Source organism: Pristiophorus japonicus, chromosome 6, assembly GCF_044704955.1.
Source record: "Pristiophorus japonicus isolate sPriJap1 chromosome 6, sPriJap1.hap1, whole genome shotgun sequence".
In the NCBI taxonomy this organism is placed as follows: domain Eukaryota; kingdom Metazoa; phylum Chordata; class Chondrichthyes; family Pristiophoridae; genus Pristiophorus; species Pristiophorus japonicus.
Window position 1 is genome coordinate 106,893,925 of NC_091982.1, and position 22,548 is coordinate 106,916,472.

Here is a 22,548-nt window from a genome sequence, read left to right on the forward strand (position 1 = left end):
CTTTGTCAGCAGTAACTCAATGAGGTTTTGAGAATGTGCTATCACTGGTTCTGCATTGTTTTAGGATTGTCCAGTTTTTCTAACCATGATTTCCATTGTGCTTGATTGGGTAATTCGATTATCTCTTAGGGGGTGAATAGCCTGGGATCCTTAATACACGAATTTGCTTCAGAGGTTGGTCCCACCTCCTGTATTTGGTAATTCTTTTTCACAGCCAAAATGTTGTGGAATCTTAAAATTGATATGCTCCTTCCCATAGATGTTTAGGGGATCTTAAGCTTCTGTAAGTTAGGTCCATTTTGAATTCCCTTTCCTATGAGTCCAAACACTGGGGGGGGGGGGAGGGGGGTCTCCTTGAATGTGTTCCCTTTTATCCCCCGCAGGCTTCGTCTGCCCCTTTAAACTCATTTTAAAAGCCCAGAAAGGGATTCTTCTCCTCTGCAGGGGGAAGGTACCTTGAATCTTTGCGAGAGATTGGTAAATTCCACATTCGCCCCTGTGATACCATATCACTTATGGTGTCATCTTCGAGGTGAGCAAAGTTCCTGACTCCCAAGAGATAACCTTCCCTGTAAATTAGCTAAACTAATACCCAAAATGCATTACACTCATGCAACATCACCATAGATGCACACTTTTCCCTTTACAGGTACAAACTTTTTACATTTACACCCTCCCAGCTTGGAGGGGGTTCAATCACTACAATTGCATTTCAGTACAGTTACATTTCATTTCAGTTACATTATATTCACCAGCATATAGGCAACGTACAACCACATTACAGAAAGAAGAATATAGATTAAAATTAAACAACATCAATTGGTCTCCTTAGGTTTGTCCATCACCCGGTAATGTCTGGATCCTGCCCTTGAGAACTGCTCTCAGGCTGGCTGACACACAAGGCAAACTCAAAACAATCACTTAAACATTACTGCAACATTACCCTCAATTCTAAACTAAACCTTAAAATGTAAAATGGTGCCGTCAGCTGCCTTAAACTAAAAATTAGAGCTATGTACAACCGCCACCCGTCTCCGGGTGGCCTGGTTAGTCCCTGTCAGGCCCATGCCTTGTGCGGCCTGATAGCCGCCTGGATGCTAGGGTTTCCCCGCAGCCGGTGAGCTGGAGACCCTTGACTCTGGGACAGCTCGTTGCTACTGCTCCTGTGAGACCCTCACCGCTGGAGGCGGCTGGCTGGTGGTCCCTACTCTGAGCGGCCTCTGTGCTTCTGACCTTCGGCCTTTCCTGTCGGGCTGCCCTTCTCCTAGGGTAGAATCGCTGAGGCTCAGATGCCGGTGACCACGGTATCTTTGGCCGTGGTATACGGAGGGTCCTTCTCAGGGCTTGGGTTACTGGGGTTGGGTCCGAATCCCAAACGATGGGTGGGATAGCCCCTATAGGCACGGTTTCTGAGCCTGCCACATTCCCTGTGCACCCTCCACCGTCGGGGGCGGCCAACGGAGGGTCCCTGTCCTGAGGACAGTTCACCCCTCCCGGCTGTCCTCTGTGCTTGGCTGACCCTGGGTTGTACAGCTTGCACTGGTTGACGTGGCACCACTTAGTACGGCGGGGCAGCTTTATGGCATAGACCATCGGGCTTGCCTTGTCGACAATGCTGTATGGCCCCATATATAATGCTTCAAAAACCCAGACCCGAGCGTAGTTCCTCACCATGACCTGGTCCCCTATCTCCCATTTGTGGTGTTTGCTGGGTTCTAGCAGCAATCGGTTACTCTGATGCTGTCTGCCCATGTTACTAGCAGCCTGCCAGTGAATCTGTCTGAGGTGTTCAAACAGGTTCCTGACAAACTGGTCCCAGTTCACCTTTCTGAGCTAACCTTCTATGAGCACCAGGGCTAGGACATGGGTGGGGGTCCGCATGATCCGGCCAGTCAAGACCTCGTATGGGGAATACCCGGTGCTCTTTGACTGACTGGCTTGGATCCCCATTAGGACCAACGGTAAGATCTACACCCACTTTTGGGGTGAGTCTCCCGTTTCCTTCCGCAGCCTTTCTTTAATGGTGCGGTTTAAACGCTCCACAATACCAGATGACTGTGGATTGTGGGCAACGAGCCATTTCCCCTCAATGCCGAGCACCTTAAGGGTTGCCTGCATTACCTGCCCGGTGAAATGGCTCCCCTGGTCCGACTCCACATGCTGTGGGAGTCCCCACCGGGAGAACACTTCCCTCACTAGAATCTTAGCTGTCCCTAGTGCGGTGGCTGTTCGGCAGGGGAAGGCTTCAACCCATTTTGAGAACACGTCCACCAGGACTAGACAGTATTTGTAGCCTCCCTGGGCGGTGTGTAGGGGCCCGATGTAGTCAATTTGGATTGACTGCCATGGTCCCTCTACCCTCCTGATGTGTCCTAGGGACACCTTCCTTTTCTGGGGGTCAGGGTTGTTTGCAGCACACACCAGGCAGTTCGCACAGAACTCGCGGACGTCCTCCCTGAGTCCCGGCCACCATCCTGCCTGTTCCACCCGTTGCCAGGTGGTCTCAGACCCAGGGTGTCCCGCTCCTGGACCCTCATGGGCCAGTTTTAGGAATTCCCTCTGGTGCTGCTGTGGCACGACCCATTGTTCCTCTTTAAACAGCATGCCTTCCTTAACGGTAATGGCTGCTGTGCCGTACGGGCCTTCTACTCTCTCTCCTCTAGCTAGCGCATTCAGGACAGCTTTCAGGACCGTGTCCTGTGCCTGAACTGTTTTTAAGTCCGGGGCCAAGGCTATCCCTGTACTCTCTGCTGCCCTGTTCTTATTCTTGACCGCTGCTATGCGGCCGGTGTCATAGGGGTCCCAGAACTTTCCTGTGCAGGCACCTTCTTTGGCCAGTTTGTCAGCCAGTTGGTTTCCCTCTGCACGGGGTTCGGTTTTTGAATGGGCCTTCACCTTATGTATGTAGACCTTTCCTTCTTCCCCCACCACTGTCATAATTTTCTCCAGCAGGGACTTGATTGCCGGGGGTCTCCCGTTAGCAGGCGTGTATCCGCGACGGGACCGGATAGCCAGGTACTCCATACATGAATTGCAGGTGAACATACTGTCTGAGCAAATCGTGTACGGGGTAGGGAATTCCTCGGGGTGGGTCACCACATACATTACGGCGGACAGTTCAGCATGCTGGGTGCTCACGGTGCTGGGGAGCTTGATTGCCAGGGCAATACCTGCCCTTGGGTCATAGACTCCACACCCAGTGAGTTGTTCGCCAGCAGATACCGTGCTGGACCCGTCCACGTAGATGTCCCGGCCTGTAGGGTGTAACCCCGCCCAAAGGTCAATGTTTACCTCCCATACCCCTTCTATGGAGCACCTGTGGGCTTTCCCTGGATAGATTAGCTTGGCTGCGAGCCTTGGCTCGCAGTGGCCTTCTACTCTGAGGTCCATCTTGGAGAGGAGCAGGGTCCAGCGAGCAATGCGGGCACTGCTCACCGTTCCGTCCTTAATCCTCCCATCTAGGAGCATCTGAGTCGGTGTGTGGTGGGTTAGGAGTGTTCGAGGAGACCCTCCCATGAAGATCAAGAATCTTTTCACTGCCCAATGTGTGGCTAGGAGGTATCTCTCACAGTTGGAGTACCCCTTCTCCACATCTGTGAGGATCCTGGAGGAGTAAACCACCGGCCTCAGCTGGCCGTGCCGCTCTTGAAGCAGCACTGAGCTCAAACTGTCCCTGCTGGCTGCCACCTCCAGGAAAAACTCCTTTCCTACATCTATCGCTCCCAAGGCTGGCACGGTCTGCAAGTCCTTCTTGAGCTGATTAAATGCTGCCTCGCAACCCTCATCCCAGTCCCACTCTGCACCCTTGTGTAGGAGCCTGAGCAGAGGCGCTGCGGTGGCTGCATAATCCTCAATAAAGTCTCTGCAGTACCCGGTGAGCCCTAGAAAGGATCTTACCCCTGTCACTATGTTGGGGGCTGGTAACTCCTGTACTGCCTCTCTTCTAGCCTTGTCTATGGCCCTTTCCCCAGCGCGCACAGTCAGCCCCAGGACTTTGACTTCCTTCTGGCTGATCTGTGCCTTCTTGGGTTTACTTTAAACCCTCTTCTTTTAGCAGCTCCAGCAGCTCAGCCAGCAGTGGGCCATGCTCCTCCCCCTGATCGGTGAACAGGAGCAGGTCATCCACATACTGCACCAACTGCTGGGGTCTGTTAAAGCCCTTTAAACAGTTCGCCATACATTGGTGAAAAATGCTGGGACTATTGTGGAAGCCTTGGGGAAGACAGTTCCACGTGTATTGTTGGCCCTTAAAGATAAAGGCAAACTTGTACTGGTCCTATTGGGTGAGCTTACTTCGGTGGCCTATCATAGCCCTCATTTTTTGGGTGTCAAGGGGGACTACGAAGTTGCTTTCTAGGAGTCCTGCTGCCCCATTGGTATCAGGCGGGCCAAACTTCTGCTGCCGGACGGGGTGCATTGCCCTGGTTCTGGCCCTTCTTGTATTGGCTCGCCCTCTTCCCCCTGCTGCCAAGCCGAGTTAAAACTCGGGGCTGCCGGTGTTGGTAGTTCGCAATCCTTGCCTGCCCCGCACTCTGGCTGACACCCCTGATGCTCAGGGCCGTTCCGGGGAGCTGCAGGCGGTGACTGAGGGGTTTCTCCTTGCCCAACCAGGTGTTCCTGGGCTAAACCCGGGTTTATCAGGCACAACATGCCTTTAGCCCGGGATAGAGCAACGTTCAAGCTTTGGATCTGCTGCTGGCAGGGGCCGTGGTCTCCTGCCTCAAATTCCCTGGTACTGGCTACCTTATAGGCTACCTGAATGTCTCTCACCCTCTCCCCGTACTCTTTAACTTGCTTGGCGAGGTAGGAATTCTCTTCCCGCAACGCCCGTTCGCTATTCTTGGCTTCAATAATCTGACACTGTAAAAGGTCCAGTTGGGTTTTGTGCCTTTCTTTAGTGAGCTCTCTACTTTCCTTTAACTGTCCCACCTCTGTCCACAGCCTTTTCCCGACTGTGGCCCTTGTGCTGGACCTCTCTTCTGCCTGCCTCATTACTTCCTTTAATTTCTCATTCTTCTCATCTAGAAGCCGGATCTGTTGCTGAAGGCAAATTAGTCAAATGGCCTTCTCTATCGACTTTTTATGGTCCTTGCTTTTGGTCCATTGAGCTGCAGCATCTTCTGGGCGCTCAGCATACAATAGATCGAGTACCCACTCCTTAGCCACATTTATCCTCTTAAACACATACGAGGAAATCCCCTCTTCCATTTTGCTTCGTTTCCTGAAACCAGTCTCTCTCTTATCACATCCCTTGTACCAGTGTCCCATCTGGGTCGCCATGTGTAAGGGGTGGTTTGCAGGGGGTCAGCTTTCCCTTCTGACCTTATATGAGCGGTTCCGAATCGCTCCCACACCCTTGGTTCTCGACACTGGAATTATGAAGGGACTGTGACAGACTTGGACAGACAATCGGTTTCAAGGTAGGAAGCAGGTATGGCTTTATTGTGTTTAAAAAGAAGTAAAAGGCACACCTTTAGTAACACACACAGACCAATACACACTGAAGGGTACAACACATTGAATAAAATGTCAAATTACAGTCTGTGGGGAAAAGAATACAGCTTAAACTCTAAATGGGGTAAAGAGGACAATGCAGATATATTTACACAAGTTATCCCAGCCTCCCCCCTCCCAATTCCCCTAACTAACTAAGTTATAGCTCTGAGGGTTCAGGGGCTATGCTCACCAATCCCTTTCGACAGTTGCCGGTGAATCACGGTTTCAGCGTCCGTTGATGCGCTAAGTTACGTTTTGGATGTATGGGGTAAGTACCCACTTTCTTTGGTGAGGAATAGCTTTAGTTAGTCCCTTTTGGTAATTTCTCCCCCGTTGGGTTGTTCATAAGTAGATTGTAGAGCGGTTGTCAATTTGGTTGCTGACAACCTTCCATTTCGTGGGCCTCGTGCTCGGTCAGTTCCTGATGAGTTCTGGTAGTTTCCTTCACTATTCCATTTCTTCACTGTAGAGGAAGCAGGCTGCTTGTGTCTGTGTCTGTGTTCCAGTCTGTGTCCTTGTTCGAGTCTGTACGAGTTCCAGTCTGTGTTCTGTTAGAGTCTGTGCGAGTTCCAGTCTGTGTTCTGCTCGAGTCAGTGCGAGTTTCAGTCTGTGTTCTGTTAGTTTTTCCTTGTAAAACTGGGGGATAGATATATCCCAAAAAAAGGCTCCGTTATCTCCCATCAAATCTCTTGGGCTCTGTTTAAACTGTTCTGTCCATTGATTTTCAAATGTCTCCTTTGTCAGCAGTAAATCGATTAGGGTGTGAGAATGTGCTATCACTGGTTTTGCATTGTTTTAGGATTGTCCAGTTTCCTGACCATGATTTCCATTGTGCTTGATTGGGTAATTCGATTATCTCTTAGGGGGTGAATAGCCTGGGATCCTTAATATACAAATTTGCTTCAGAGGTTGGCCTCACCTCCTGTATTTGGTAACTCTTTTTCGCAGCCAAAATGTTGTAGAATCTTAAAATTGATATGCTCCTTCCCATAGATGTTTAGGGGATCTCAAGTTCTGTAATTTAGATCCATTTTGAATTCCCTTTCCCATGAGTCCAAACACTTGGGGGAGGGTCTCCTTGAATGCGTTCCCTTTTATCCCCTGCAGGCTTCGTCTGCCCCTTTAAACTCATTTTAAAAGCCCAGAAAGGGATTCTTCTCCTCTGCAGGGGAAAGGTACCTGGAACCTTTGCGAGATATTGGTAAATTCTACAATATCTCTGCCATACTCATTGAGTCCATTGTAATCTGTTCTTGAACAGGTGGCCCAATACAATCTTTGACAGTTCTCTGACTCTTCACATAACTAAAAAAGCTCTTCCCATTACTGCCACAGTTGTTTACAATCCTTTTTGCTAATCTAATAGCAGCCTTCATTTTAGTTGTTTCTTGTATTCAACCCTGTTTATTTGAGTATTAAATGTATTTAGTTTGTAGAAACATTTCTGTTTACATCTTATTTGTCTTTGTACATAGCCAGTCAGCCACCGTGGCTGTTTCTTACCACATTTCCTTCTTTTGATTTTGGGTACGTTTGTTTTCCACATTTTTTAATCTTGTTCTTAAAAACTTTCCATTTATATTCAACATCAGTCGCATCACCACCGAGGAGGGTTAGCCAATTTACCTGTTCCAAGTTATGTACCATTTTGGAGAAGTTTGCTCTTCTGAAATCTGGTCCGAGTTGCTGGTTCTCAGGAGCTTTAGTTCTACTAGCCAATTGGAACCGTATAATGTGACCACTGTTGCCCAGATATTTCCCCACATGGAGAGCTGATACGAGGTCAGGCTCACTACTAAACACCAGATCCAATATATGATTTTCCCTTGTTACTTCATTAACATTTTGAGTCAGCAAACAGTCTTGTATATTTTCAATAAATTTCAGCTGCACTTCCTGTCATGTATGTAACCTTCATGAAACTGTAACCTTCATGTAACTACATTGTATACACCTAAGAAATGCACACCTTGACCACAGGGGGTGAACTTGTGGGAGACACTCCTTACCTGGTCATCCAGGTATATAAAGGGAGGTCCCATACAGGGTCATCACTTCTTGGTCCGGTGAATAAAGATACAGGTCACAGAGTGACGTTGTCTCCAATATGTGCCTCGTGTTGATTTACAGTAGAGTGTAAAGACACAACATTTGGCGACGAGAAACGGGAATCAACGACTCACGAGAATGGCCACCAGTAGCACAGAGGAACGGTACTGTGTTGGTGAGGACTGGGACGATTTCGTTGAGAGGCTCCAGCAGAGCTTTGTCACGAAGGACTGGCTGGGAGCAGCAGCGGCTGACAAGCGAAGGGCGCATCTACTGACCAGCTGTGGACCTAAGACGTACGCACTGATGAAAGACCTGCTCGCACCTGAGAAGCCGGCGGACAAGATCTTTGAGGAGCTCAGCAAACTGATCAGTGAGCACCAGCGAGCTGTATACACATGGACCGATTCTATACGCACCAACATCGGGAAGGGCAGAGCATATCAGACTTTGTTGTGGACCTTTGGCGCTTGGCCAGCCTCTGTAAGTTCACAGACACCTGCAGGGGGGAGATGTTATGGGATTTCTTCATTGAGGGCATTGGTCATGCCGGGATTTTTAGGAAGCTAATTGAGACCAAGGACTTGACCTTGGAAGCAGTGGCATTGATGGCTCAAACCTGCATGGCGGGGGAAGAGGAAACCAAGATCATATATGCATGCAACTTTCCTCCCAACGTGGCGATGGAGCAGGGAGTTAACATGGTAAACGCGACTCAGAACCCCACAGGCAGGCAAGGGAAATTTGACACCAACCAGGCAGTAACAGACTCTAGGGTGGGTCCTCAACACAAACAATGGCAGGTTGAACGGACATTTACACCATCACAAGGGACAATATGTCCCGGGATGGGGCCATTTACACCCACTAACAGAGTGTTCAAGAGTCATCAAAGAGACAATCAGAGAGGAATGCCTGGTAACAGCTCTTTTGTTCACAACAATCTCAGCTCCTGCTGGAGGTGCGGGGGCAGGCATGCTGCGGAAACTTGCAGGTTTCAACAATTTATCTGCAGAAATTGTAACTTCAGTGGACATTTAGCCAGAACGTGCAGGAAGCTCGCAGCGACCATTTCTCTCCGACGTTACCTTAAAGGTGTACATGGAGCACACCTCACATTGGAGTCATTCTCCTTTCCTTTGGGATCCGGGGTTCACCATTCTTATTTTTCCAAGGAATCTACAAAGAAAGCAGAAAAAAATAAAGGCAGCAGAAGGAACAGACAGAAAAAGTAATCCCAATTCCCTCAGCCCTAACTCCCTCAGCCAAACCTCCCCCAGTCACATCCCCCTCCGCCCTCACTCCCTCTAGCACACCTCCCTCAGCCCTAACTCCCTCAGTCACACCTCCCTCAGTCACACTTCCCTCAGTCACACCTCCCTCAGCCCTAACTCCCTCAGCCCTAACTTCGTCCTCCTCCTCCACTTCCTCTTCCTCCGCCTCCTCCTCCTTAGCTTTTTGTCTGCTAGATGGTGGCAAGGGCTGTTCCTTTATAATGACAATGTTGTGTAGCATTTTACCACAAATCTTGATATCCACTCAGCTGAGTACTGCAGGGCTCCTCCAGAGCGGTCCAGGCAGCAGAAGTGTTGCTTGAGAACGCCGATGGTGTGCTCCATAATGTTCCTTGTGCAGTATGGCTCTCATTATAGGTCTGCTGTGCATGTGTGTGTGGGTTCCGGACTGGGGTCATGAGCCATGCCACCAGTGGTTAACCCTCATCACCCAGTAGCCAGCCCTTGACTTGCCACGGTGGGTCAAATACAGGTGGTACAGAGGACTGGCGCAGAATGAAAGCATCATGACTGCTGCCAGGATAACGCACATTCACCTGCTTGATGCACTGCCTGTGGTCACACACCAGCTACACATTGAGGCAGTGGAATCCCTCTCAGTTCATGCAAATGGCCAAGTTGACATGAGGCACATTGGAGGCAATGTGCGAGGAACCAATTGGCACCCTGCACCATGGGCAAGCCTGAAATCCAAGCAAACCCTCATGCTCGCTCCGCCTGCTTGTCTCTGGCAAGAGGGAATGAGATTAAACTGTTTCTCTGTGTAAAGAAAGCCTCAGTCACCTCCCTTATGCAGCAGTGCACTGCAAACTGCGAGATGTTGCTTATATCTCCAGCTGCAGCCTGGAAGGAACCAGATGCATAAAAGGTAAGAGCCACTATCACCTTGTCAGCCACAGGCAATGCTGTCCTTGCCCTGCTTTGAAGTTACAGTTCTGGCTGTAGCAGTTGGCAGATTTCAGTCACAACATCTTTAGTGAAGTGAAGATGTCTCAAGCCTTGGTCTTCGCTGAAGTTGAGGTGAGAGAATTGCTCCCGAAAGACCCTTGGTGGATATGGCCTCCTGCTGAAAGCCCTTCTCACCCTTCTCTTGTTCCCTCTTCCAGCAGCTTGTCCTGCTCTGCGTGGCCTCTCTTCATTCTTCCAGTCATGCTCAATTCCCAAAGGAAGGCCAACCAGGCCACCCATGTCTGGAAACAGCTTGTTTCAGCACAAAATTTTAAATGAGCTAAAAAGTAATTCAGCACCATCAGACCACTCCCTGTAGGCCATTGAAACTTTAGCCAAGAACAGGAAAGCTACAAAAACACGCTACACACACTGATTCATGATCTGGCAGCTCTGCATGCTGCCAATGCTTGTTAGGTGCCCACGAACAAACCCCTTTACGAAGATGTCGTCTGGCGCACTTCCCGTCAAAAATATGCATGTGCATCTTGGACACCATTTATGAACATTAGGTGGCTGTGCAGTGCCTACAAAATGGGGGCTACAGAGCCCAATTGAGCCCCCATGCTGCTTGATAATAATCAGAGCATTATACCATTGTATTATTTTACTCCGAAGATGGAGCTCTATTTATGTTGCTCTATCTCATTAAGACCACAAAGTTTAATTGCAGTAAATTATGTGATTGGTTAGAAGTTAACTTTTGTTGCTGAGGGAAGTTTGCTGACTGGCAAGCACTTGTAAATTTTCGGCAGCAGGTCAGGTGAAACACTGCTTCCAAGTTGGAGGTCCTCCTGCAGGAGATGCACCATGAGATGGCCCTCTTGGGGGCTCAAGACCATGCTACAGTAGAAGTACAGTTGAAGAAGGTTGCTGACATCCCATGCACTCACCTAGGTTCCTTGTATCCAACTGAAAATAAGCAAGACGTTTGCTGGTATCAGAAGGAAGGTGAAGGTAAGTGTGCTTCTCACTTGTTGCATACATTTCTTGTAGGTTCCACCAAACATGGTACAAACCTGAGATGGGAATTCCCATTCCTTCGGGGATGTTCCATTTCAAGAACTGTACACACCCTTTTGCCCTTTTGTGTGCCCTTTTGCACACATTCTTTTATTGTGCCCAAGCTGATTAGCATCGTTCTGTTTCAAGTGGGGGTGGCAGATATGGGACAAGAAACAAATACTGAGGCTTCCAAACCAAACCCCTTCCTCTGTTATCGGGTTTCTTGTAGAAGACATCCTGATGTCTATGTGGGTGCCATCTGTGAAATCTCCACTTGAGAGAAGGCTACTGCCCGGCAAAAGCGCTGTGTCCAGTGCTCCTGATGCCTCCATTCCACAGAGAAAGTGATGACAATAATCCCCTTGCAAACACAGCACCTGCCACTTGCATATATGTAGACATGCCCCGAGAGTGGCTTGGAACCAGTCTGCAGCAAGAACGTTTGCTGCTGTGGTAACCATCACTTCTGTAGGAAGTGGCCTTCATGTTCCAGATCTTATTCAGGTCATCTTGCAGGAGCTGGGACCAGTATCCTCGCGGGCGGTTTTGCTAGTGCTGTTGGGGAGGGTTTAAACTAGCTTGGCAGGGGGATGGGAACCTGAGAATAGATTCAGTAGGGAGGGGAGTAAAGCTGGAATTAGAAAGCAAAAATAAAGAAATGAGTTTGAAGAAGAGAGGAAACAAGTGGGAAAAAAGGGTAAAAAAAACAAACTTAAAGGCACTTTGTCGAAATGCATGTAGCATTTGTAACAAAATAGATGAGTTGACGGCACAAATTGAGACAAATGGGTATGATCTGATAGCCATTACAGAGTCATGGTTGCAAGGTGACCAGGACTGGGAATTAAATATTCAGGGGTACTTGACACTCTGGAAGGACAGACAGAAAGGAAAAGGAGGTGGGATAGCTCTATTGATAAAGGATGGAATCACTGCAATAGTAAGAAACGATATTGGCTCAAATGATAAGGGTGTTGAAACAGTTTGGGTGGTGATAAGGAACAATAAGGGGAAAAAGTCACTGGTGGGTGTAGTCTATAGGCCCCCTAACACTAACAACTCTGTTGGTCAGAGCATAAACCAGGAAATAGTGGAGGCTGGTAAAAAGGGAACAAAAATAATCATGGGCGATTTTAACCTCCATATTGATTGGACAAATCAAATTGGTCAGGGTAGCCTTGAGGAGGAGTTCATAGAGTGCGTAAGGGACGGGTTCCTTGAGCAGTATGTAACGGAACCAACCAGGGGGCAAGCTAGCTCAGATCTGGTCCTGTGTAATGAGACAGGATTAATAAACAATCTCCTAGTAAAGGATTCCCTCGGAATGAGTGATCATAGCATGATTGAATTTCAAATTCAGATGGAGGGTGAGAAAGTTGGATCTCTAACCAGCATACTAAGCTTAAATAAAGGAGTCTATGGAGGTATGAGGGCAGAGTTAGCAAAATAGATTAAAGTGTAGGACGGTTGATGAACAGTGGTGTACATTGAATGAGATATTTCACAACTCTCAAGAAAAATGTATTCCAGTGAGGAGGAAAGGATGTAAGAGAAAAGATAGCCATTCATGGCTAACTAAAGAAATAAAGGACGGTATCCAATTAAAAACAAGGTCATACAAAGTGGCCAAAACTAGTGGGAGGACAGAAGATTGGAAAGCTTTTAAAAGCCAGCAAAGAAAGTCTAAAAAAATGATTAAGAAAGGGAAGATAGACTATGAAAGTAAACGAGCACAAAATATAAAAACAGATAGCAAGAGTTTCTATAGGTATATAAAAAGGAAAAGGGTGGCTAAAGTAAATGTTGGTCCCTTAGAGGACAAGACCGGGGAATTAGTAATAGGAACATGGAGATGGCAGAAACTCTGAACAAATATTTTGTATCAGTCTTCACGGTAGAGGACACGAACAATTTTCCGACTGTGGATAGTCTAGGGGCTATGGGGGGGAGGAACTTAACACAATCACAATCACTAAGGAGGTGGTACTCTGTAAGATAATGGGACTAAAGGTAGATAAATCCCCTGGACCTGATGGCTTGCATCCTAGGGTCTTAAGCGAAGTAATGGCAGGAATTGTGGATGCATTGGTTGTAATTTACCAACATTCCTTGGATTCTGGGGAGGTCCCAGCAGATTGGATAACTGCAAATGTAACGCCCCTATTTAAAAAAGGAGGCAGATAAAAAGCAAGAAACTATAGACCAGTTAGCCTAACATCTGTGGTTTGGAAAATGTTGGAGTCCATTATTAAAGAAGCAATAGCAGAACATTTGGAAAAGCAAAATTCGCTCAGGCAGAGTCAGAATGGATTTATGAAGGGGAAGTCATGTTTGACAAATTTGCTGGAGTTCTTTGAAGATGTAACAAACAGGGTGGATAAAGGCGAACCAGTGGATGTGGTGTATTTGGAATTCCAGAAGGCATTTGTCAAGGTACCACATAAAAGGTTACTGCACAAGATAAAAGATCACGGGGTTGGGGGTAATATATTAGCATTGATAGAGCATTGGCTAACTAACAGGAAACAGAGAGACGGGCTAAATGGTTCATTCTCTGGTTGGCAGCCAGTAACTAGTGGGGTGCCGCAGGGATCAGTGCTGGGACCCCAACTATTTACAATCTATATCAACGACTTGGAAGAAAGGACTGAGTGTAACGTAGCCAAGTTTGCTGACGATACAAAGATGGGAGGAAAAGCACTGTGTGAGGAGGACACAAAAAATCTGCAAAAGATAGACAGGCTAAGTGAGTGGGCAAAAATTTGGCAGATGGAGTACAATGTTGGAAAGTGTGAGGATATGCACTTTGGCAGAAAAAATCAAAGAGCAAGTTATTATTTAAATGGAGAAAGTTTGTAAAGTGCTGCAGTGCAGCAGGACCTGAGGGTACTTGTGCATGAAACACAAAATGTTAGTATGCAGGTACAGCAAGTGATCAGGAAGGCCAATGGTATCTTGACCTTTATTGCAAAGGGGATGGAGTATAAAAGCAGTGAAGTCTTGCTACAGCTATATAAGGTATTGGTGAGGCCACCCCTGGAATACTGCATGCAGTTTTGAAACATAGAAACATAGAAAATAGATGCAGGAGTAGGCCATTCGGCCCTTCGAGCCTGCAGCACCATTCAATAAGATCATGGCTGATCATTCACCTCAGTACCCCTTTCCTGCTTTCTCTCCATACCCCTTGATCCCTTTAGCCGTAAGGGCCATATCAACTCCGTCTTGAATATATCCAATGAACTGGCATCAACAACTCTGCGGTAGAGAATTCTACAGGTTAACAACGCTCTGAGTGAAGAAGTTTCTCCACATCTCAGCCGTTAATGGCTTATCCCTTATCCTTAGACTGTGTCCCCTGGTTCTGGACTTCCCCAACATTGCGAACATTCTTCCTGCATCGAACCTGTCCAGTCCTGTCAGAATTTTATATGTTCCTATGGGATCCCCTCTCATCTTTCTAAACTCCAGTGAATACAGGCCCAGATGATCCAGTCTCTCCTCATATGTCAGTCCTTCCATCCCAGGAATCAGTCTGGTGAACCTTCACTGCACTCCCTCAATAGCAAGAACGTCCTTCCTCAGATTAGGAGAGCAAAACTGAACACAATATTCCAGGTGGGGCCTCACCAAGGCCCTGTTCAACTGCAGTAAGACCTCCCTTCTCCTATACTCAAAACCCCTAGCTATGAAGGCCAACATATCATTTGGCCTCTTCACCGCCTCCTGTACCTGCATGCCAACTTTCAATGACTGATGTACCATGACAGGTCTCATTGCACCTCCCCTTTTCCTAATCTGCCGCCATTCAGATAATATTCTGCTTTTGTATTTTTGCCACCAAAGTGGATAACCTCACATTTATATTGCATCTGCCATGCATTTGACCAATCATCTAACCTGTCCAAGTCACCCTGCAGCCTCTTAGTATCCTCCTCACAGCTCACACCGCCACCCAGCTGAGTGTCATCTGAAAACTTGGAGATATTACTCTCAATTCCTTCATCTAAATCATTGATTTATATTGTAAATAGCTGGGGACCCAGCACTGAGCCCTGCGGCATCCCACTAGTCACTGCCTACCATTCTGAAAAGGATCCGCTTATCCCGACTCTCTGCTTCCTGTCTGCCAACCAGTTCTCTATCCACGTCAGTACATTACCCCCAATACCATGTGCTTTAATTTTGCACACCAATCTCTTGTGTGGGACCTTGTCAAAAGCCTTTTGAAAGTCCAAATATACCACATCCACTGGTTCGCCCTGTCCACTCTACTAAGTTACATCCTCAAAATATTCTAGAAGGTTTGTCAAGCATGATTTCCCTTTCATAAATCCATGCTGATTTGGACCGATCCTGTTACTGCTTTCCAAATGCACTGCTACTTCATCTTTAATAATTGATTCCAACATTTTCCCCACTACTGATGTCAGACTAACTGATCTATAATTACCCGTTTTCTCTCTCCCTCCTTTTTTAAAAAGTGGTGTTACCTTAGCTACCTTCCAGTCCATAGGAACTGATCCAGAGTTGATAAACTGTTGGAAAATGATCACCAATGCAACCACTGTTTCGAGGGCCACTTCCTTAAGTACTCTGGAATGCAGACTATAAGGCCCTGGGATTTATCGGCTTTCAATCCCATCAATTTCCCTAACACAATTTCCTGACTAATAAGGATTTCCTTCAGTTCCTCCTTCTCGCTAGAACCTCGGTCCCCTAGTATTTCCCAAAGGTTAGTTGGTACTTCTTTTGTGAAGACAGAACCAAAGTATTTGTTCAATTGATCTGCCATTTCTTTGTTCCCCATTATAAATTCACCTGATTCTGACTGCAGGGACCTACGTTTGTCTTCACTAATCTTTTTCTCTTCACATATCTGTAGAAGCTTTTGAAGTCAGTTTTTATGTTCCCAGCAAGCTTCCTCTCATACTCTATTTTCCCCCTCCTAATTAAACCTTTTGTCCTCCTCTGCTGCATTCTAAATTTCTCCTACTCCTCAGGTTTGCTGACTTTTCTGGCCAATTTATATGCCTCTTCCTTGGATTTAACACTATCCTTAATTTCCCTTGTTAGCCACTGTTGAGCCACCTTCCCCATTTTATTTTTACTCCAGACAGGGATGTACAATTGTTGAAGTTCATCCATGTGATCTTTAAATATTTGCCATTGCCTATCCACCGTCAACCCTTTCAGTATCATTTGCCAGTCTATTCTAGCCAATTCACGTCGCATACCATCAAAGTTACCTTTCCTTAAGTTCAGGACCCTAGTCCCTGAATTAACTGTGTCACTCTCCATCTTAATAAAGAATTCTACCATATTATGGTCACTCCTCCCCAAGGGGCCTCGCACCAACAAGATTGCTAATTAGTCCCTTCTCATTACACATCACCCAGTCTAGGATGGCCAGCTCTCTAGTTGGTTCCTCGACATATTGGTCCAGAAAACCATCCCTAATACACTCCAGGAAACCCTCCTCCATTGTATTGCTACCAGTTTGGTTAGCCCAATCTATATGTAGATTAAAGTCGCCCATGATAACTGCTGTACCTTTATTGCATGCATCCATAATTTCTTGTTTGATGCTGTCCCCAACCTCACTACTACTGTTTGGTGGTCTGTACACAAATGCCCTTTGGTATTCCGCAGCTCCACCCATACAGATCCCACATCATCCAAGCTAATGTCCTTCCTTATTATTGCGTTAATTTCCTCTTTAACTAGCAATGCTACCCCACTTCCTTTTCCTTTCTGTCTATCCTTCTTGAATGTTGAATACCCCTGGATATTGAGTTCCCAGCCTTGGTCACCCTGGAGCCATGTCTCCGTGATGCCAATTACATCCTATTCGTTAATTGCTGCCTGCGCCTTATTACGAATATTCCTCGCATTGAGGCACAGAGCCTTCAGGCTTGGCTTTTTAACACACTTTGCCCCTTTAGAATTTTGCTGTAATGTGGCCCTTTTTGATTTTTGCCTTGGGTTTATCTGCCCTCCATTTTTACTATTCTCCTTTCTATCTTTTGTTTCTGCTCCCATTCTACTTCCCTCTGTCTCCCTGCCTAGGTTCCCATCCCCCTGCCATATTAGTTTAACCCCTCCACAACAGCACCAACAAACACTTCCCCGAGGACATTGGTTCCGGTCCTGCCCAGGTGCAGGCCGTTCGGTTTGTACTGGTCTCACCTCCCCCAGAACCGGTTCCAATGTCCCAGGAATTTGAATCCCTCCCTTTTGCACCAGTCCTCAAGCCATGAATTCATCTTAGCTATCCTGCAATTCCTACTCTGACCAGCACGAGGCACTGGTAGCAATCCTGAGATTGGTCCCTTTGAGGTCCTACTTTTTAATTTAACTCCTAGCTCCCTAAATTCATCTTGTAGGACCTCATCCCATTTTTTACCTATATCTTTGGTACCTATATGCATCACAACAACTGGCTGTTCACCCTTCCCCTCCAAAATGCCCTGCAGCCGCTCCAAGACATCTTTGACCCTTGCATCAGGGAGGCAACATACCACCCTGGAGTCTCGATTGCGACCACAGAAACGTGAATCTATTTCCCTTACAATAGAATCCCCTAACACTATAGCTCTCCCATTCTTTTTCCTGCCCTCTTGTGCAGCAGAGTCAACCACAGTGCCATGAACTTGGCTGCTGCTTCCCTCCCCTGAAGAGTCACCCCCCTCAACAGTACCCAAAGTGGTGTATTTGTTTTGGAGGAGGATGACCGCAGGGGACCCCTGCACTACCTTCCTTCCACTGCTCTTCCTGTTGGTCACCCATTTCCTATCTGTTGGTGTAACCTTTACCTGCGTTGTGACCAACTCACTAAATGTGCTATTCACGATATCCTCAGCATCGCGGATGCTCCAGAGTGAATCCACCCGCAGCTCCTGTGCCGCAATGCGGTCTGTCAGGTGCTGCAGCAGGATACACTTCCTGCACATGTAGTCGCCAGTGACTCTGGAAGTGTCCCTGAGTTCTCACATAGCACAGGAGGAGCATGAGATGTGTCTGAGCTCTCCTGCCATGACTTAACCCTTAGATTAACTTAATTTGACAACAATGATAAAGGAAAAGAAAAAGAAGAATAACTACTCACCAATCACCAGCCAATCACTTATCCCCTTGGCTGTGACGTCACCTTTCGATTTCTTTCTACTTCTTTTTTGCCTTCTCTCCCTGCACCAGCTGGCCTCCTCAACGCTGCCACTCTGCCTCCTTGAACTCCCGCTTTGGTTTCCATATTTACGAAATGATACACTTGCTTTGGAGGCAGCTCAGAGAAGGTTCACTAGGTTGATTCTGGGGATGAGGGGTTTGACTAATGAGGAAAAATTGAGTAGGTTGGGCCTCTACTCATTGGAATTCAGAAGAATGACAGATGATCTTATCGAAATGTATAAGATTATGAGGGGGCTTGACAAGGTGGATGTAAAGAGGATGTTTCCACTGATAGGGGAGACTAGAATTAGAGGGCATAAATTTAGAATAAGGGGCCGCCCATTTAAAACAGAGATGAGGAGAAATTTCTTCTCTCAGAGGGTTGTTAATCTGTGGAATTTGCTGCCTCAGAGAGCTGTGGAAGCTGGGACATTGAATAAATTTAAGACAGAAATAGACAGTTTCTTAAATGATAAGGGGATAAGGGGTTATGGGGAGCAGGTGGGGAAGTGGAGCTGAGTCCATGATCAGATCAGCCATGATGGCGGAGCAGGCTTGAGGGGCCGTATGGCCTACTCCTGCTCTTATTTCTTATGTTCTTATGGTGCAACTCCATGGCAACCTTTCTTGTGAACTGGGGGAGATGACAGGGCTCATGTGATATGTCCGGATATATGTGGAGCGGGTCTACATAACTGGATCCAAAATAGTGACGGGTGTTGACAGAACATCTTGGGTGTTATTATTCCGGTATTCAGTGGCTCCTCATGAACTTCTCTTTCTTATCTGAAACATCCAGCATCTTCAGAACACAACACATTTGTGCTCAGCACTTTGTAGAATAAAATGAATAGGCCCACAGCAACCAAGATCACTGAAAAAATTATTGGGAGCAAAATCCCGAGAAAATTGGCACTCATAGCCCAAAAAACGCCGAATGCAAAATGCAGCAATATCGACTAAAAAAAATCCAAACTAAAATGTGACCAAATTCTAGGATCCCTGACACACCCACCTAAACAGAGTGAGCAGTTTTCCATGGACTGTTTCTTGCCCATGGTCAAGAATTCACGTGAGGGACTTAATTTAAATAAATACCCAGATGTGACCTGTGCCTGGTGGAAGCATAGTCTTATTTGTGCATAGAAAATTGCTGGCCAGGGAATTGGAACATGGACTGGGCACCCAGAGTGGCAGTCCTGATTTCCTGATCACTACCTAATGCCACCAAGGCACTGTGCTGCTGATGGGGCTGTGGAGAATTGGGACAATTTCAACATATTGAGGGTACAGTGAAGTCGTTGATCGCTGGTCATTATCAAGATGCTCTTGTAATTTGCAACTAGAGACTTGCTTTGCACATAAGTAATATGTTTAGCAACAATTGAATGGTCCTACTGCAGGATGAAGCACAGCAAATCACTTGTTAGGCCTCAGCTGGAATATTTTGTCCAATTCTGAGCACACGATTTAGAAAGGATGTCAAGACCTTGGTGACAGCACAGCGAAGATTTAGCAGAATGGTACCAGGGATGCGGGACTTCACTCCGTGGAGTTACTAGAGAAGCTGGGATTGTTCTCCTTGGAGCAGAAAAGGTTAAGGGGACATTTAATAGGGGTGTTCAAAATCACATGGGGTTTGATAGACCAGATAGGGAGAAACTGGTTCCACCGGCAGGAGGGTTGATAACCAGAGGACACAGATTTAAGGTCATTGGCAAAAAATCTAGGCAGAAATTAGGAGAATTTATTTTTATGCCGCGAGTTGTTATGATCTGGAATGCATTGCCTGAAAGGGTGATGGAAGCAGATTCAATAGGAACTTTCAAAAGGGAATTGGATATACACTTAAAAGGGAGAAATTTGCAGGGCTATGGGGAAAGAGCAAGGGAGTGAGACTAATTGGAAAGCTCTTTCAAAGAGTCAGCACCGGCATGATGGGGCGAATGCCCTCCTTTTGTGCTGTATGATTCTGTAAAATGAAGAGTCATTATTTGGTTCTGTTCATTATGTATGAAACTAAAGACCAAATACTTGCTATATGGTGCAGCAATAGACACATCTTTTATGCCCTCCCATGTGTGGCACTTAATAAAAATACCAATCCAAACAAAATGGATTTATGCTTCATTCAAACTGCATTTAATGTCTCATGTCATGTATATACATGCTGTTTGTAGCCACCAGATGGTGTCATTGTTGGAGGTCACTGAGCAGCATGCACACGGTGCTGCTCTGGTATAAAAGGCCAGCCATTTTGTGTCAGGCACTTTGGGCCGTAATAAAGCAGAAACAAGGCTGTACCTTGTTCAGTTAAACAGTACTCAGTTTGTACCTTTATTGCATACATAACATTTGGCGATGAGAATATAAGAACCTTTGTTTGCAAAGTGAGCACGATTGGATTTTGAGAGCGATTCGTAGAGGGAGAAGATTGGGCAGACTTTGTGAGCCATTTGAACCAGTATTTCGTGGCCAACAAAATGAGGGAGGCCGATGATGCAGATTGGCGCCGGGCCGTGTTCCTCACTGTGTGCAATTCAAAGATCTACGGTCTGATAAAGAATCTACTCATGCCTAGTGATCCAACAGAGAAAACATACGAGAAGTTCAGACAATGGCATCATCATCTCAAGATACAAGTTTTATACACATGGTCGATCGGAGGGCCAGTGCGCGGCGGAATTCATTGCCGACCTGAGACGTCTAGCGGGACCGTGCAAGTTCGGGATGGTGTTGGCAGACATGCTGCGGGACTTCTTTGTTATTGGTATCAACCACGAGGTGATCCTGCACAACCTTCTGGTGGTGGAGGAGTTGGATTTAAAAAGGGCCATCCAGATCGCTCAATCATGTATGACAACAGACAGGAGTTTAAAGCAAATATGGGTGAAGAACCAAACCTCGGCAAGTACTGTAACTGCGATTGATACGGCGTTCGGCAGAGCGGCACATGGCAGGACTTATCCAGATGCGTGCTCAAAGTCTGCCAGCGGGAATGTATCCGGCTTCTCCGTGTTGCCATTGTGGGGAAAATCATCGGCACCAGCAGTGCCGATTTAAGCAATGTAGTTGCAACGGCTGTCTGAGAGTGGGACATCTCCAGTGCAAGTGTCCACAGATGAGCAAGCGAGCTGCGACACACCACTTGGAGGATGAGAGTCAGACTAGTGTGGATCCGTACATGCAGTCAAAGATGCCAGAGGAGCATGTGTATGGACTGTACTCTTTCATAACAAAGAGTAAACCAATTTTGATTAACGTGAAGTTTAATGGGATACCAGTATCGATGGAACTGGACACAGGGGCAAGTCAATCGATCATGAATGAGAGGGCATTTATTAAGCTGTGGGACACTAAGACTGTGAGGCCCTAGCTGAGCCCTGTTAACGCCAAGCTGCGCACGTACACCAAAGAACTGATAAAGGTGATTGGCAGTGCACAAATTAATGTGTCGCATAACGGTGCGGCTCACGAGTTACTGCTGTGGATTGTTCCAGGCAATGGCCCAACACTGCTCGACAGGAGCTGGTTGGAGAAAATCAGATGTGACTGGAACAACATAAAGGCATTGTCGTCGAAGGAAGATACATGTGCCCAAATACTGAGCAAGTTCCCCTCGCTGTTCGAACTGGGTATCGGCAACTTCATGGGAGCCAAGGTGCAGATCCACGTGGACTCAGATGCAAGACCCTTCCATCATAAAGCTCGGGCAGTGCCGTATGTGATGAGGGAGAAGGTTGAAGTTGAACTGGACAGACTCCAGCGTGAAGGGATCATGTCACCGGCTGAATTTAATGAATGGGTCAGCCCCATTGTTCCTATGCTGAAAAGTGATGGCACAGAATCTGTGCCGACTACAAGGCTATGATCAACAGGGTTTCGAAACAAGATCAGTACCTGTTACCGAAGGCTGATGACTTGCTTGCGACCTTAGCCGAAGGAAAGTCGTTCACAAAACTGGACTTGACATTGGCCTATATGACGCAGGAGTTGGTCGAGACGTCGACAAAACTTACGTGCATTAACACGCACAAAGGACTGTTTATTTACCACAGGTGCCCATTTGGAATTTGCTCGGCTGCAGCAATATTCCCGAGGAATATGGAAAGCCTACTGAATTCCGTTCCCAGAACCATCGTGTTCCAAGATGACATCCTGATCAACAATCGTGACTCCAAGGAACATCTGAACGACCTGGAAGAAGTTCTACTGCATTTGGATAGAGTGGGACTCAGACTTAAATGTTCGAATTGCATCTTCATGGCACCGGAGGTCGAATTCCTCAGGAGGAAAATCGGCACTGATGGCATCAGACCTACTGACGTGAAAACCAAGGCCATCAAGAATGCACCCAAGCCGCAGAAAGTGACGGAGCTGTGTTCATTCCTGGGTCTACTCAAATACTTTGGTAACTTCCCACCTAAACTGACCACCTTACTTGAACCACTGTACATGCTATTGAGGGGCGCATTGCAAGACAGAGCTTTCAAGAAAGCCACCAATCTGCTTTGCTCAAACAAGCTGCTGGTACATTATGACCCATGTAAACATTTAGTTTTGGCCTATGACGCATCGTCATATG